Source organism: Psittacula echo (assembly GCF_963264785.1).
Source record: "Psittacula echo genome assembly, chromosome: 1".
Classification (NCBI taxonomy): domain Eukaryota; kingdom Metazoa; phylum Chordata; class Aves; order Psittaciformes; family Psittacidae; genus Psittacula; species Psittacula echo.
Genome location: NC_137735.1, coordinates 11,788,245 through 11,804,087, shown reverse-complemented (window position 1 = coordinate 11,804,087; position 15,843 = coordinate 11,788,245).

Below are 15,843 nucleotides of genomic sequence, written 5' to 3'. Positions count from 1 at the left end.
TCAAGGCCAGGCTGGATGGAGCCTTGAACAACCTGGTCTATTAGAAGGTGAATCTGCCCATGGCAGGGAGGTTGGAACTAGATGATCTTATGGTCCCTTCCAACCCAACCCATTACATGATTCTATGATTCTCTTATGCAAAGAGTAACTTCTACCATATATTGTTTATTCTCTGATGCTCTTCACAAGGAGAGAAGCATGTTCCGCTTTTCATGTCAGGCTTTTGGAAATTTCTGTAAATAGATATTCACATTGATACAGATTAATGTTAAGAAAGTAAGACCAAAGAAAAATACTTTACACTTATAGAGAGTAGAATGGTGAAAACTGAAATCTCTCTTCATGTGGAAAATAGATAATTTCCCACCTTACCAAGAAACTTCTGCCTCTTTTAGTGTCACCCATTATTCTTATTTTGGAGAATTTCATTCTGTGAGAGGTAGATTGTAGAAGGAAAAAAATAGACCTTAAGGTAGCTTTGAAAGTAAAGCCCCACAGGTAAAGAAACATAAAAATCAAAATCTTATTAAAGAAAAATGATTCTATAGATTCACCATGCGCACACAACATTCATCACTTTGCAGAACTTTGGTGCACCATTTACTTGGACCAGTCTTTGACACACAAGATCTGTAAATGTAACCATGAAATATATTCTTTATTGAAAGCACAAAGATATTCAGTTCAACAATGGATTCAGCTGGTTGTGACACTGTAGGAATGCTGTAATTCTAAAATGGGGAATTTCAGTTCCCTTTGCCCCTTTCAATGGGCAATTTCAATTCCCTTGAATGGGAATAGAGAATTTCAATTCCATTTGGGCTCTCAAGTTAGCTCTCTCAACTACGTCCATGTCTTTCTGTTTTTTCCTCTTTCTGGCCCTCCTTCATGATTTTTACGTAGACAGAAAAGTTAAATAAACTTTCAATTTTTTAGTTTCTGACAGAAGAAAAAAGTCAAGCTCAGCCACCCAGAGGCACATTATTCTTTTCAGTTCCTCACTCAGCACACCTCCACAGCATGCAAAGCAAGACTGACCATAGGTTCCCGATGTAACCCTACTGTGTCAACTGGCACTATGATTGCTGAGAGCTTGAATTAGATCCAGATGCCTCTGGGCTTGGACAGAGACTGCTCCAAAGGAGGGCCACAGCAAACACACTAACCGGAGGTAAGGGATCAGGCCAGGAGTGGAATTCACACTTGCTAATGCAGCTCCACAGAGCAACTTTCAAAGCCCCATTTTGGTCTCCATGAATGTGTTTATAACGTGAAGGTTATACTTTCTCTGTAAAAGCAGATTGACTTAGCAAGTACCTTTAAGAAATCTATGAAAATTTAAGTCCCAGAAACTAAGTTTTATTTCCTTAAAATGGGAAAATTATACATCAAAAAGGTAATTTTTACATATTAGAAGAGGTGCTAAAGAATACACTAGTAACTAGCTGGTTCCATAAGTCAACAGAAATTTTGCCAGTTGAGCTAAGGACTGTGCTGGAATTTGAAATGCTATTTTGTCACAAAATCTCATACTGCTGCCTTTAAAAATATGAAGAAACTTCCCCATCTAAGGTTCACTGCCTTGATAAAACATGGGCAGTATTATTGTGATGGGGCCTAAATGAAGCATGCTATAGAGGAAGGATCACAAATGCTCTGTAACAACTTTCATGAACAGATTTAGACTGCACAGATATGGTGTAAGAATTCTCCATGTCACCCAGTGACCTATATGAAATACACTAATTGCAAAGCCAAGTATTTCCAGTTACCAGAGTACTGATGTATGGTGGGTTTGTCTCCAGCAGTGATCAGGCAGAAAACAAGGCATCAAACCATTACATTTCAAAAGGCTTAAGCATTTCATGGTATGAAACAGAAACCATCAACTCCTCCTCATCAGTAAGTGATACATTATTTTAACTACTGACTGTATAGTGTGTCATACGATAGACAGAATCACTGAGATCACTGAAGTTATTTCTTTAAGGTAACCTTCAAAATGCATAGTCAGATCCTGGAAACATTAAATACTGGGTACTGTACAAACTTTCAAAGAAAACTCCACCTTTCTCATACTACCAACAGTTATTCTGAAGACTTATGGTGAGCTGGGCCAGCAATGCTGGACACTGAAGTGGACTACAGCACTCTTAGTTCTGTTTGCAGGGATGTTTCTTTAGAGTACAGAAATCTATCAGGAACCTTTGCCTGAAAAGATGTAGATTCTGACAAATTTATTTAACTACTGTTTGTGGGTTTCTTTGGTTTCTTTTAATATACAATCTGCCTGAATACAGAAATTGGACTTAAAATTGAATTTCCCACATCAAACAAAATAAACATTAATCTATATTCATATTCTAAGGATATAGAGTAAAATAAATAAATAAGCAAATTCCCCTCACAACAAAATAGGAGAAAAAAAAAAACCCCTTATTAAAATCTGTGGGTCCTTATATGGTGTAGTTCTCATGGTTTCAGTGATGCTCAACTAATTCATTGCAACCTAGGGTTTACAGCTAATACTTGTATGTTACGGAGATTTCATTTTAATTATGGATGTGCTTTGGATTTGCCATGAGACTGGAACGCATATGTTTAACAAACAGTAATAAACTGCTGCCAACACCTTTTCCTCAGCTGCTCCAGCCACCTTTGTCTTCTATCTGATCACCCTCACACCTCTTTGGAATACAGACTTTGCTAGACAGGCTTGCCTACAAGATCTCTGGGAAAAATCACCTCAGTGGTTCTCCCTCCCCACTTTCTGCTTTCTGCACATTATCCAGTTTTTCTACATCTGGTTATGCTGCCCCATATGTTTGGAACAGCCTCACTTCTCCCTGCCAAGCAACCTCCCTCTCTCCCATGAAATCCCTCTTTCTTTCACCAGTCCCTTCAACAATAATCCTCTCATTCCCGCTCGCCTCACAGTTGTGCCGTGTCTCGTCATGCAGCTGAGTTTTTTATCTACCTTTAGGCCAGACCTTGCAAACATTTTCCCATGGTAAAAAAAAAGTCCCAAGCTTTCTGATCAGTTTCACAACAACAGGATGAGTCCAGATTTAAAAAAATAGCCTGTGTTTTAGTTATTAACATCTAAAAGGCAGTAATTTCACTCTTGTGCAACAGGAGCAAAGGAGACAAACAGTTGGATGTCTGTTCCTCCTGCCAGCCACAGGAGGATGCAGCACTGAGGACAGGAGAACAGGGCAGCTGCTGAGATGTACCCTGGCACTAGCACAGGCAACTGCCTGGATGGCAGTGCTTGCTCCATGTTTCCCTTTCCCAGCTGGCCCTTTCCAACAGGGAGGTGATATTTACAATAATCATCATCATCATCATCATAGCTATTCCATACAAGGGTATTTCAAAGGATGTATGTCAAAAATGTTACCATTACCAGAAGTTCTCACCCTGAGTCTGTGTGCATTTTTGAGGTCAATGAGCTAATTTACCGTTCATAAAATGTGTTGCCACAGAACTGAGCAGCACAAGCTACCCAAGCTTCTCACTGCTACAGCATCTAAAAACTTCATATCTGGCTATGGGAGAGAATAAAATTCTCTTTATACATATCCTCAGGGTATTCTCCCCATGATTGCCCACTTGTGTTAGCTGATGGGTACCATAAAAATGGCCCCTTGGACCCAGAACAAAGCAAAAAATTCAAATTACACCTCTGAGCATACTTCAGCAATATCGCTTGGGCAAGGGAGCCACATTTTATACCTAGGAGGATCACTGTGACTCTGTTTGTCCTCATCAGACTTCTGTCATAGCTGAGGGAATATCTTGATCAACATGAGCTTCACCAAGGGTTGTGTGTGCCATAGATCTTTTGCCTTGTATTGCTAGGCAAGGTCCTGAATGGCTGCTTTAACAATATTTGCCAAAAGGTGCTCCCCAGTTCTTCCTGTATTCCTGAGTAACAAAGAAGATGCACTGCCAAGTGTTCTCCAACTCAGGCAAAAACCCAGCACCCTGCCCCCCCCCCCCCCCCCCCAAAAAAAAAACCTCAACACATCAAGGATTTTGGTTTATAGCAAGTTTGCATATTTTCCTGGGTTTATTTGCTTTGTTTTTCACAGACTTATAACCTAACTAGGAAACCACAGACTGCTGCATCTGTTGGTCTCAGTTATTATCAAAAATGTGCTGACTCTATATAAAAGTTATACCATTGCATCATAGCACAAAGAGCCCGTGTCACGCCTGCAGCCGTGTGCAGAGAAGCCCTGCGCAGCATCCCTCTGCAGCCAGGCTGGGGAAGGACCAGCTGGTGAGGCCAAGCAGCAATTGGGCAGTGATGGGGCCCCACCAGCTCAGCCCAGCATCCACCACAGCTATAAGACAAAGGTAAAAGCTATGGATGGCAAATATTTGCATCCTTGCCTCGTCTCACCATCTGCTTCTTCTGCTGCTCACTTGAAAATTAATAAGATGGTTGCTTGAATCAGAAGCTAATGCTACAGCTGTCTTGCTTAGCATTACAGATGATTAAACTACACATGCAACCCTTTTTGCAAATCAAATGGGGTGACAATGGCCTGTAATTTGACAGGATCTGTCCTTCATCAAGAGAGACCAAAATACTTCATTTGCAATTGTAGACCCTGAAAATGGACTGAATCTTCTTCCTCCTCCTAGCCTGTGTTCACCTACTTTCCCTTATTCTTTTCCCCCATACAATTTCATCAGACCTAAAAAGTAAATCAATAAAGTGTAAATCTCTTTCAAAGAACATTAAAAGCTCTTTCACAAGCAAATGTACGGAAAATTCAGGACTGGTCTTGCTTGTATAAATTACATCTCCTAGCCCAGTTTCTAGGGGCTGTTCGCAAATCACAGGTATTAAGGAAACTATAATTGCATTTTATTTTCTCAATCATTTATTCCTAATGTTTCCTATTTGCATCTGATTTGCACTGTGTGAAGAAAAGCAGAAATGTGAGAAGAATCAAGTATGCACTGCCATAAAACCCTTGAGGTAAGCATATGCATACAAATCTTTGTTCTGTGGCCTTTAATCCAGAGAAAGTCTCAAAGAGGTATTCCCTATATATAAATTGCAGTATACTGGTTTTAGAGAAGGACTAATTTCACAGACTTCAGGGGAAAAACTGAGATAGAAATCTGTTCTCTTGTTTCCCATGTAAGACATGCTGGAAACTGCTTGCAGGAACATTACCAAATTGAATATTTTTAAAAGCCTCTTGGTAAAAATTATTTTACCCTACACGCACTTTTCATCATTCAAGTTAGAAATTATGTACAGTAAGAAAGCAAGCAGGGAAATCTACTTTGATAGGTTTTATGGGGATTCTAGGGAAATGTATGTATTTAAGAAATATGCATTCCCTCCTATTCAAAGCAGTTTGAAAATGCAGTGAAGAAACTTCAAAGATGACAGTTTGCCACCATTCTTTTCATAAACTATAGTTTGAGCACTGTGGTTATAGCAAAGAAGCTGCTAAAACTAAAAACAATGTAAGAAAGGACAGAATGCCCCATCATGTCCTAGTCCTTTCTAGTATTGTCCCCCCTATCTGCAGAGGGTCATGACACATACACACATTAGCAAGATGACCTCCTTCACCTCCTAGCAGCAAGAAAATGACAGACAATTGGCAAAAGGCAGAAAGTGCCAGTGGAAAAATGGAAACTATTTAAATAAGCTTTTGTTTTGGAGCATTTGAGAATGGCAGAAAGGTGCTTCAAAAAGGCCAGGCTGTCCAGTGAATAGGAAGGAGCATGAGAAGGAAAACAAGAGAGGGATGGGTCATTTGGCATCCATGAACCTTAACCTTACTTGAAGAAAAACAAAATGGCTTATCTCACTTAAATATTTTTTTATAGGAAAGATTCAAACATGCACTTCTGGTAAAGAGTTTTCTTCTCTGCTGCTTTAATCTGTCTTCCCATGATTACATTTTTTTGCCCCCAATTTTTCTTAGAAAACATATAAAGAAAGGCAAAATCAGCCTATGCATCCTCTCATTCCAGATGGCAAACTAATGAAAACTGATAGCCAAATCAAGAAATTAATTATGAGGAAGAAATGGATTCTAATAAAAATCTTTGCAAATTTTTAAATGAGAGAAGCAGGAAAGCAAATATCATCATGTGTCTTTTAGAAAGTAATTTACATTCTCAAAGCACTGCAGACTATTTCATTTTCCTATCACCTTTTTGGGTTACAAAGTAGCACAGATAGGAAACTGAGGCAGGGTTAGTACCACAAAGACCTTTCTGAGGCATAACTCAGCGCTGCCACCAAAAGGAGCAGCCATGCATACTTTTCCCAAACTCAGGCTGTCATTCCTGCCTCTTCTCTGGAATGGCACATCTGCTTGTGCAGCCGCGGGATAGACTGAAGCCAGGGACTGATACAGGTTTTAGGTGCAATACCTAGTTATGCTAGAGTAACTTTGTGGTATAACACCACCATAGATCTACCTATACCTGAACTAATGCTCCATGGAGCTTCGTGTGGCTGTGGTCCCTAACTCAGGCTGTTTATCCTAGGATCAGGCAATAGTGAGAGATAGCAATATGAAAGAACCAGGAAGTCCCCTGTGTCCTATTTTCTAACAAGGAGAGATAGGACATATCAAGGGCTGGTGTCCCATCCACACTGCACACTGGAGCAGTTCTATTCACATCCTAAAGCAGGAACACCTGCCTCTCCTGGGCACACCGGCAGAAGATGGGGAAAACTTCACATTCTGCACTTCTCTAAATCCACAAATTTGGTATCAACATAATTTTTGTTTTATAACATCAAATTAGCCCTATAGACCAAATATATCCATGTTGAATGTGTAACACTGAACGTTTGAGACAAAATCTTGATCCAAACAGCATTTCTCTAACAATTCCCATTAATGGCAAAGTTCTCCCAAAGCTAGCGGCTGCTGAGCTAGTCTAACCCTTAGCACATCTGAAAATCCAAATCAAGCTGTGGCTTTCTCAAGATAATGTGACTCATTTTATCCTTTTTTGACAGTGTTGTCTATTTTTGGCTTTGGCTTTTGTAATTAAAATGTGGATCTAAATCATGTGACCTGGAAGCAGGGAAAAGTCCTTAAGGACTTCTTGAAGAAGACTTAACTTTCCCTTAAACCTTTAAAAAGTCCAAAACCTGATATAGTAAATTATTAAGATATATGTATTAGAGAATTAGAAAAAATGGTTCAAAGCATATAGAACTTACTATTACACTAGTAATAACTTTAGCAATATTTAAGTTTATTAATAAATTTACACCACTTTGCAGGTTTCCCTGACGTTGCAGGGCTGTCCTAGGGCCACTGCCCTGTGAATGGGGCAAATGGAGCTGCCTCTGCTCACACTGCAGCATGGCTTGACCAGATGTGCAAATGCTAATAAATAATAGCAATGATGATGATGATGGCAGAACCATGTAAGCGTTCACGATTTCCAGCCTCTCCTCAATGTGTACCGCCAAAGTGCCTCAGATGGCTGGTGAGAAGTCAGAGGCTGACAGCCATCCTGGCAGTGCTCTCAGCCCCTGGGGCCCCTCACCTAATTAGCCTGACATGGAGCAGAAGGATGTTGTGCAGCTGCCAAACAAGGAGGTGCAGGGTCAGAGGGACCCCCAGTTTCAGCATAAGATGCTCCGCACTGAACCCAAGGAGTGTGGCCTGGGAGGACAATCATGGGCCATGCTGGGCCCCCAGAGCTACATTCCTGGCTTGCACCAGCCTGCAAGGCAAATGGCTTACCTGGGTCCAGGAGCAATGAGGAAGAGGATTGGATTTCAAGCCAAGCCAGAGATTATTTGAAGAATGGATTAATTAAAACTACTTGGATTTCACTTTTTACCCTCCCATGCTGAGAAAGAAGAAATGCTTCTGAATAAAAAAGCTCAACAAGGCAAATGCATCCCCCCCACCAATGCCACCAATTGATTGCTGCATGTGCTAGGGTGCAGCCTAGCCATATGTGGCTAGTGCACTTCTGACACAATGACACTGACAAAAACTACTTCACAGGCTACAGTGAAACCGCATCTCACTACATCAGCTTGGCCTTCAAGTCTGGAACAAGAACATGGAGAAATAAAAGAAGAGGTGAAAATCTTAATCATATTCAAGCAAACCACATGCATAAGTCTGAAATGTTCATTATGAAATTCCAAGCAATGGTCTCAGTTCTGTGGCACAGAAAGACTATACTTTGAAATAATGAAAGAGCAAGGGTGGAAAGGGGGCTTGGAATAAGAGACAGCAGGTGTGATTATTATTTGGAAAATTCTTATACACTTATCCTTCAGAGCACTGCATGAATATTCATTAAGACTCACAGCTTAGGAGGTTTCAGACTGGAGTGCTGGTATCTTCCCTTTAAGGAAGACAAAGCAAGGCATAAAAGCTCAGCTTCAGACATCTAAGTGGAACTTGACTGTAGCATCTCCATAGCTTCATCAAGCCTTCTAACTAACAATTATCTTTCTTTAAGGTAAAACGAGCGTTAACTAGGTGACTGTAGAGAAAAGCAATTGCCTAAAACCACTACAAAAATAAATGACAAAGCCAGAGATTAATTCAGAGCTCTAAAAATTCAGTCCAGTACCCTGGTCCTTTGGGAACACTGCTTAACTGTAGCAAGCCATGAGCTAGTAACATCACTGTTTGAAGCTCTGGTAGCAGTTTCCCATATTATGCTCTGTGAGGGCACAGCTCAATGATCCATGAAGCTGATCAATGGAGCAGTGCTGTCAGCAAAGCTTCAAATTAAAAGCTGAAAGAAAAGGGTTCGCTGAGCTCTTGACACAAATTTTAGGTTCAGCAACAGCTCCTCAAACCCCTGCCCTTGCATCCTGGTGACATTTTTCAGGAAATATCCTAAGTTTGGAAAATAACGTTTTGTCAGGGAATGTCTTGAAAGCCCCATATATTCTGATTTGCAGTTGAGGACTACGACAGCAAACACCTCCCTGAGTCTGAAATTGATACCTATGTAATATGCTACGCCTCAATAACTTTGCTTCACAAAAAAATGGACTAAAAGGAAGACACTAGAAGACTCAGTAGACCTGCTCCTGGCTCTTCATGGACTCATGAAATGCGCTGAAGCAACTGATATCTCCTCTCTGTCCTACAGGTTCCCCATCATTGGGGATAAAGGTAATAATTTTAACCCCTGTTATTTTGAGCTAAAGATAGATAGATAGATAGATAGATAGATAGATAGATAGATAGATAGATATCATTACATTATGGTTTTTAAAACACACATATGAAAGCAACATAAGAATTCTTGCATATGCCATCTAACAACTCGATGGTTTTTCAACCATACAAATCTGAAAGCATGACAAGAAGAAAAAGTGCTGCAAATGTAGCTAACCAGTGTATGACCCGAAGGTCTGCCAGGAAGCAACCAAACATATCTGCCGTATTTGTTCAGTAATTTCTATCTTTCCCTGCATTAGAATAGAAAAAAAAAAAATTGCTATTTATTCTAATTTCCAGTATGTTCCTTTGAATAAAGGTCACAGAAAGGGTCATTGGTACCCTGGCAGGGTTTAATCTTCTAGGTGGTCTAAATAATAGTGAACTTTCAGCAAATGAACAAATAAATACGTATCTTCAAGCCTTTCCCACTTAAAAGTAAACAATATGAGGCTAAGTAACATAAGAACTTTAAAGAGAATAAAAACAAATCAAAGACTGAGGCAATACAGATGGCAGAAATGAACCTGAAAATATAACGTCTGGGAAAGGTAAAATTAGATAGTTTAGGAAGGAGCTCTGAAAAGCTGTTCTCCACACCACATTTTCATACAGGGTGCCATAACTGTGGAAAAGATCACTGCCATCATTCACCCATCAGCTGATGCAGAAACCAAGAAATGCCTGTTCCCACCAGCTCTGCTGGGCTGTGGGGCTCCCCTATGAGTTCTTCCTGCTCTTTCACAGTATGGCCCATGTGGAGGAGAGAGCGTCTGTCACTTCTTAGTGACACCCCAGCAGTTCCAGATGTGCTCCACAGCACCACCCCAGGCTCCTTCTGTCACTGCCATCTTGATTCCACATTCCATCCCATGTGGTAAGAAGGAAAATTGAGTGAACACATCTACCTTATGTACCACGATGAGCAACAGAATAGGGGATTTATGAACAATGGGACAGAAAAACCACTAATTTTTATAATGCGACCTGCTGCTCACAGAACCCATTCATAGATGATTAAGATGCTTAAAAGATTAAGATGCTTAAAAATCAGGCAGACTTGTTTCAGAGGAAAACCAAAACCATAATCCATTTCTCTGGAATTATGTGTAAAGAAAGAAAAAGTGTAAAGATAATGATGTAAAACAGGGCACTGAGATTCTATTTACTCCTCTTAATAATTAAACAGTCAGAAGACAGCAAAACTGAAAGGCAACAAACACATAAAAGGAAATTCTAGGAAGCTGTCACATGAAAAGTATGAATATAAAATGTCAGCAAAGATGCAAAGAATAAATTTTTTGCTAATAATTTTGGATCCCTAGGTAGGACAATAGACCAAACAAGGGCACCCAATTCTCAGGGCTTAAGATGAAACTTTCCAGAAGGGCAGGTTATGCCAAGATCATCAAGCAGATGGGGTGAGAAATCCTCTTCTTGTGCATTTGTTAGATTTGGTGGATTCGTGCACTCAGACAAGGGTAGATAGGAGGAAAATGTTGCATTTGCTTTGGGAGCGTCTTAGCAATATTTGATTCCGTCACTACTAATTGTCCCTGGTTTTGCCCCTAGACTTGGAGCATGCCGTGGCGCCAGTGAATCAGCAGAGAAGACAAGGCAGGAGCTGAGTATGAGGAATAGTCTGGGTCATAGTTTATTTGTTTATTATTTTGTGTTTCACTTACTTCTATGAAATTCTTTTCTAATTTACATGTTTTCCAATGGCATCACCTCTTTGTGTTTTCTTATAGATTCTGCACCTCTTAACGAGCCTCTTTGCTGCCTTTTGGCTTTGAACAGCCTGCAGCCTTATCTGTCTTTGGAAATATTTATTCTCTTTGCAAAACCTTATTTATTGTTGGACACTGGTAGTGAGATTAGTCTCTCCAGAACACAACTGTGGATACAGTCCAAACCCCTGTAGAGTTTACAATCTAAACATTCACTCAGCAGAAAATCCTTGTTAGCTCTGTTTCATCCCTGTCTCCTACCCCCTATTTATTTTGGCATTGTAAAAAAATATATACTGTGTTCTTGAAAACAGAAGTCTCCTCTATAGTAGGATTTAGGTACATTAAAGCAGGTAAAGTGTAATTTTGGTGAATATTTTTGTATTAGCCTGGTGGGAATGTAGCTTTTGAGTTCTGCTCTTCACAAGAAAAGAGATGCTGAACTGCATGTGATAGCCACCAGCTTCACCTCGACAGCAAGAGGGACGGAAGAAAAGCCCCATCCCAGAAATACAAAGTTTCCCAGTAGGTAACATCACATTCTTGTTAACTGAGCAGTTGTGAGACCCTCCAGTGAAAGACAATTGTATATAAGCACATACATATTAGATCATTGCCAAGGGTCTTTAGGAGCTTGAGAATCATGTGAATTCAGCCCCATATTCCACTCTGATGGAGGTATGTCTTGGTGTACTAGAAGAAGGAGGTTGTGAAGGGTTACATGACCATTTTCTCAGCAGGAATCACATGCTGTGATGAGGAGCAGGCAATCTTCTGCACATCCTCAACCATCCTTCTCTTTTCTCCTCAAAAGCATGAGAAGCTGCTGCAACAAGAGGAGTGATTTGCAACATGCTAAGCATAAAAGGCAGGATCACATGGGATGGCAAGAGGCCCCTTGGGAACCAAAGACCTGTTCAGAAGTCTTTTATCAGGACAAAATATAAGACGCCACCAATCTGAGGTACTGAGATAAAGTCAGAAGGTCCCCTCAGCCAGTGCTCCAGAGCCATTTATTCATGCCTTCAAGGCACAAGAACATTTTGTTTCACCTCAGAATACTCAGTATTAAATGTTAGAAAAAGATGTTCTGGAAACTTACCATGTAGGTTACCAGCAAATATCTACTTTTTGGCAGCCTTGTGTATCTGGAAAGGTCTTTCATTTAGTTTTTTTTAAAAAAAAAACAAACCCAAAAGATTAAAGAATTTTCTACTGGAGAAACATACACACATTATTGCTCACATCCAGAAGGAAGTGTGACTTTTCAGGAAAAATGAACATTCTGCTCAGGGAGTTTCCAATAAGAGCCCAGAAGAATGAGTATGCTCCAAGTCAGATTCGTTAGAAGTAAATTAAAATCACCTGTCATAAGAAACTTCCTTTTTTTCTTGTCTAAATTATTGTTCTGAAACAGAAATCGATTTCAACACAGCAAATAACAGATTTTGAGACTTGCACTACCTCCCTCATTGTAGTGTTTGTAACGAACAGAAGTTATTTATTTCTGGTGGTAAAAAATGAACATTCTGTTATTTTTTGGGACTGTTTTGTGCATTTTTAAGCAGCAATGCATTTCGTCCTTTTCAAATGCTTATTAATTTTTGGCATCACAATACCTTTAGGTAATTGTGTGCATAGAAAGATACTTTCTTTACATCGCTATTTCATGTATATTTTTAAAAATTAATCTTATTGATTCACTTTGAAATTCTCCAAAAGTTCAAACTTTTCAGCACTTTTAAAAACCTGGCCCCTAATATCACTTAAAATATCATTATATATTAAGCTGTTTGGAAACCAGGGCCTCTCCACTTAATCATAAACACTACAGCTAAAGTCTGACTGAAGTAATCTGCCAAATGCGATGCAGGAGCTGGTGCCAGTTAGGAAGATAATCTAATTCTCTCTGCTCCCAGAGCTGGGCTTTATCAAGGGGACAATTTTTCTTTGGGTATTTTTTTATGCTAATTTGGAGCATTTTGCCTTTGGCTTGGAACATTTTCTAAGTAAAATAAAAACAGTAATTTGGACACAGTATTAGTGCTAATACCATAACGTACTACTTTGATATGGTTGAATTTGAAAAAAAAAAGTTAAAAATCCCAATTACATCAAAGAGACAATTACAGTATAAGGCATAGTCCTAAAAAGCCTTCTCTGTCTTTTAGGCATGTGGGAAATGTTGCTCTGAACAGATCTGCAGAACCTATAGCAAACCCAAAACTTTATCTTGAATCATCTTCCTATGGCAAATCTAGCTAGAAAATCAATTCCTGGTCACTCCTTCTCCAGTGTGATTGTGGTCTGCTGGGAAAGAAGGGATCTGTTCTGTCCTCAGCTCTCTTGTGTGGATTTCTGGCATTTCCCTGCAGTGAGGACCAGACTGAGAAGTTGCAAAGTGCCTTGATTCAGTGCATAGGGAAAGGATTCCTTTTCCTTGAGTAAGAGCCATCTCACCCTACAGCAGCATAACTGTTAGACCTGGTGCATCCATCATGGAGCCAACCAAGTCACTGGTAAAGCAATCCAGTCAGGTGCTGTAATCTTCAGGGCTGCTGACTTTAATTTTGCAATGACTCTGCAGCTACTTGATTTCCAGCTGGTTTTTGTTCTGCTTGCTGATGTCTGAAGTCAAGAATGCAATCTTTCGATAGGTTTAATCACAAACCTCACTTATACTTAAAAAGTGCATTCCTCCACTATTTGTTCAGTGGTACTGCCCTGAATTTTGTTACATAATTTATGACAGAGGGCAGCTAATTTTTGTGCCAGAAGCAGTTCAGGTCACTCTTATTTTAGGAGGATGTTTTGTTAACGCAGAGATACAGGAAAATTAGAGGCTGTTTTCATGGAACTGATTTCTTCTGTTTTATTAAATGGTTCCCACTAGTAGTTCTATATTAGGCCACTGCCTGTTGCAAACTGCAGGCCAGATCCTGGTACAGGCTGCGTCTCCTGAGACACAAAGTAACTCTGCCAGGATCTGAACCTCTCTCCTACAGACCGCCCGAGCACTCTGGGCATGTGTCCATAGACAAAGACATGCCTTGAAACCACCCTTCGTGCTGCAGGGCCAGCGCTTGCTTCTTTTCTAGTCCTGAAGTAGTTAAGGAAAAAGAAAAACAAAAGGTTTCTAAAAGTAAAAAACATAGTTTCAAATTAGAAATAAAATTCGATCCCAGATGTTTCAGAGGAGAACTGCTGGAGGGTGAATGGCAGGTGGGGAACCTTCATCTTTACTCTCTGTTAAGGTTTACTCCTACAAAATACCAAGCAAAATATACCAGACACATGCATAATTACCTGAGTTCATGGGACTAATCAATTGTTTTGGCACATGCTCGTTCAAGACTCAGTTACTCAGAGATTAAACCCTTCTCTTGGCTCCTCAGAGAGCTGGTACATAATCTGGCAAGAAGATCATTTAATCCAAGTGCAGCAGGACACATACTGACATTCTTTCCTGTAATCATACCCCTCCCCACCCCCTTCCCCAGGACAGCTAATGCACCAAATATTTCACCATGGTACTCACATATCTAGCAAATCCATCACATTCACACTTTCCCCCCACTAAGGAGTGGGAAGTGCTGGAGTGCCTGAGGCAATCAGATGCTGCCTGGAGTTGGAGCCAGACAAAACTCCCCATACTCCCCTCAGTAGCCCAGGACCAGACTGCACTGGGCTACACGGACACCCCATCACTCACACTCCAGAAAAAGGGTGAAGCTGGGGAGCTGAAGCCTTTCTTTGCTGCTCCAGCACTGATCCTGCTCAATCAATGAAGGAGTCAGTGCTTGACTCTAGAGGTTTCCCACATCTTCTCTAGTATTGGTGGTTGAAAACTGCTACAAGACTCTTCCATGTGGTTCAGTCTTCCCATTGCATGCCAAAGACTACTCAGGCTTAATACACTCTAAATCACTGCTATTAGACTATATCTGTCAGTGAAAATTTCTCTGTAAATTGAATGAAAGACACATCCAGTTTGTAAATCTATTTCCCCTCTACCATCTATGGCTGTAAAAGATCCCATACTGTTAATTTGTCTAAATTTCAAAAGACATTTAAATCTACATTTTTGCAACTACAATGGCAAATGCACGTTTGGGGTTTTTTTCAGTTCAATCTAAGTTCATTTAATTGAATTTCAGTGATGGGCTGTACAGAGATCTTTCTGCAGAAGACCCTGGTCATCAGAATGAACCTTTTCATGAAGAATCACAGGCCTCAGTAACATTGGCTGACAGCTATGGCATATTGGCAATAGTTGTATTATTTTCATTATGCTAATACCCAAAAGATTGCAAAATGGGGTGAAAATAGCAAAGGTTTTATTATACTTAAGAGGACAGTACCAGTACTTGAAGGATTGGATGCACATATTGGCTTTTCAACATATAAGACCATCTGCCTCTGGTATTCATTTTAGTGTTAGTAGAGAGTTAATTCTGTTCCACTGTGGATCAAGATTACATGTATCTCAAGGTTTCACTCAGACACAGACACAGTAATTATAGTGAACGTTATTCTATTGTGTCTGAAATATAGCTCAGTCATGAAACCTGAAGTCTTCTTTCTAAGAGCCTGGCAGGTATAGCATTACAATGTAATGGGAAATTCCAGAGGATGCTTCACTAACAGACCTCAAACATAACACTGAGACAAACTTTTCTAGCTAAAAAACTTTTTGCATCCTAGGAAGTTGCATTATTTTATTTATGTATTTAATTACACCCACTAGAAATATATTTTCTGCATCAGTTGCAGGAAAAGCATTTTACTATAGATGGCTACAAATAACTGGATGAGACTTCCAGCTCATTTCATACTAGCTAGAAACAACCTCAGCCATGTTAATGACTTTGAGATTGGCTGGATTTCAACTAAAAACCTAAGATGAACAA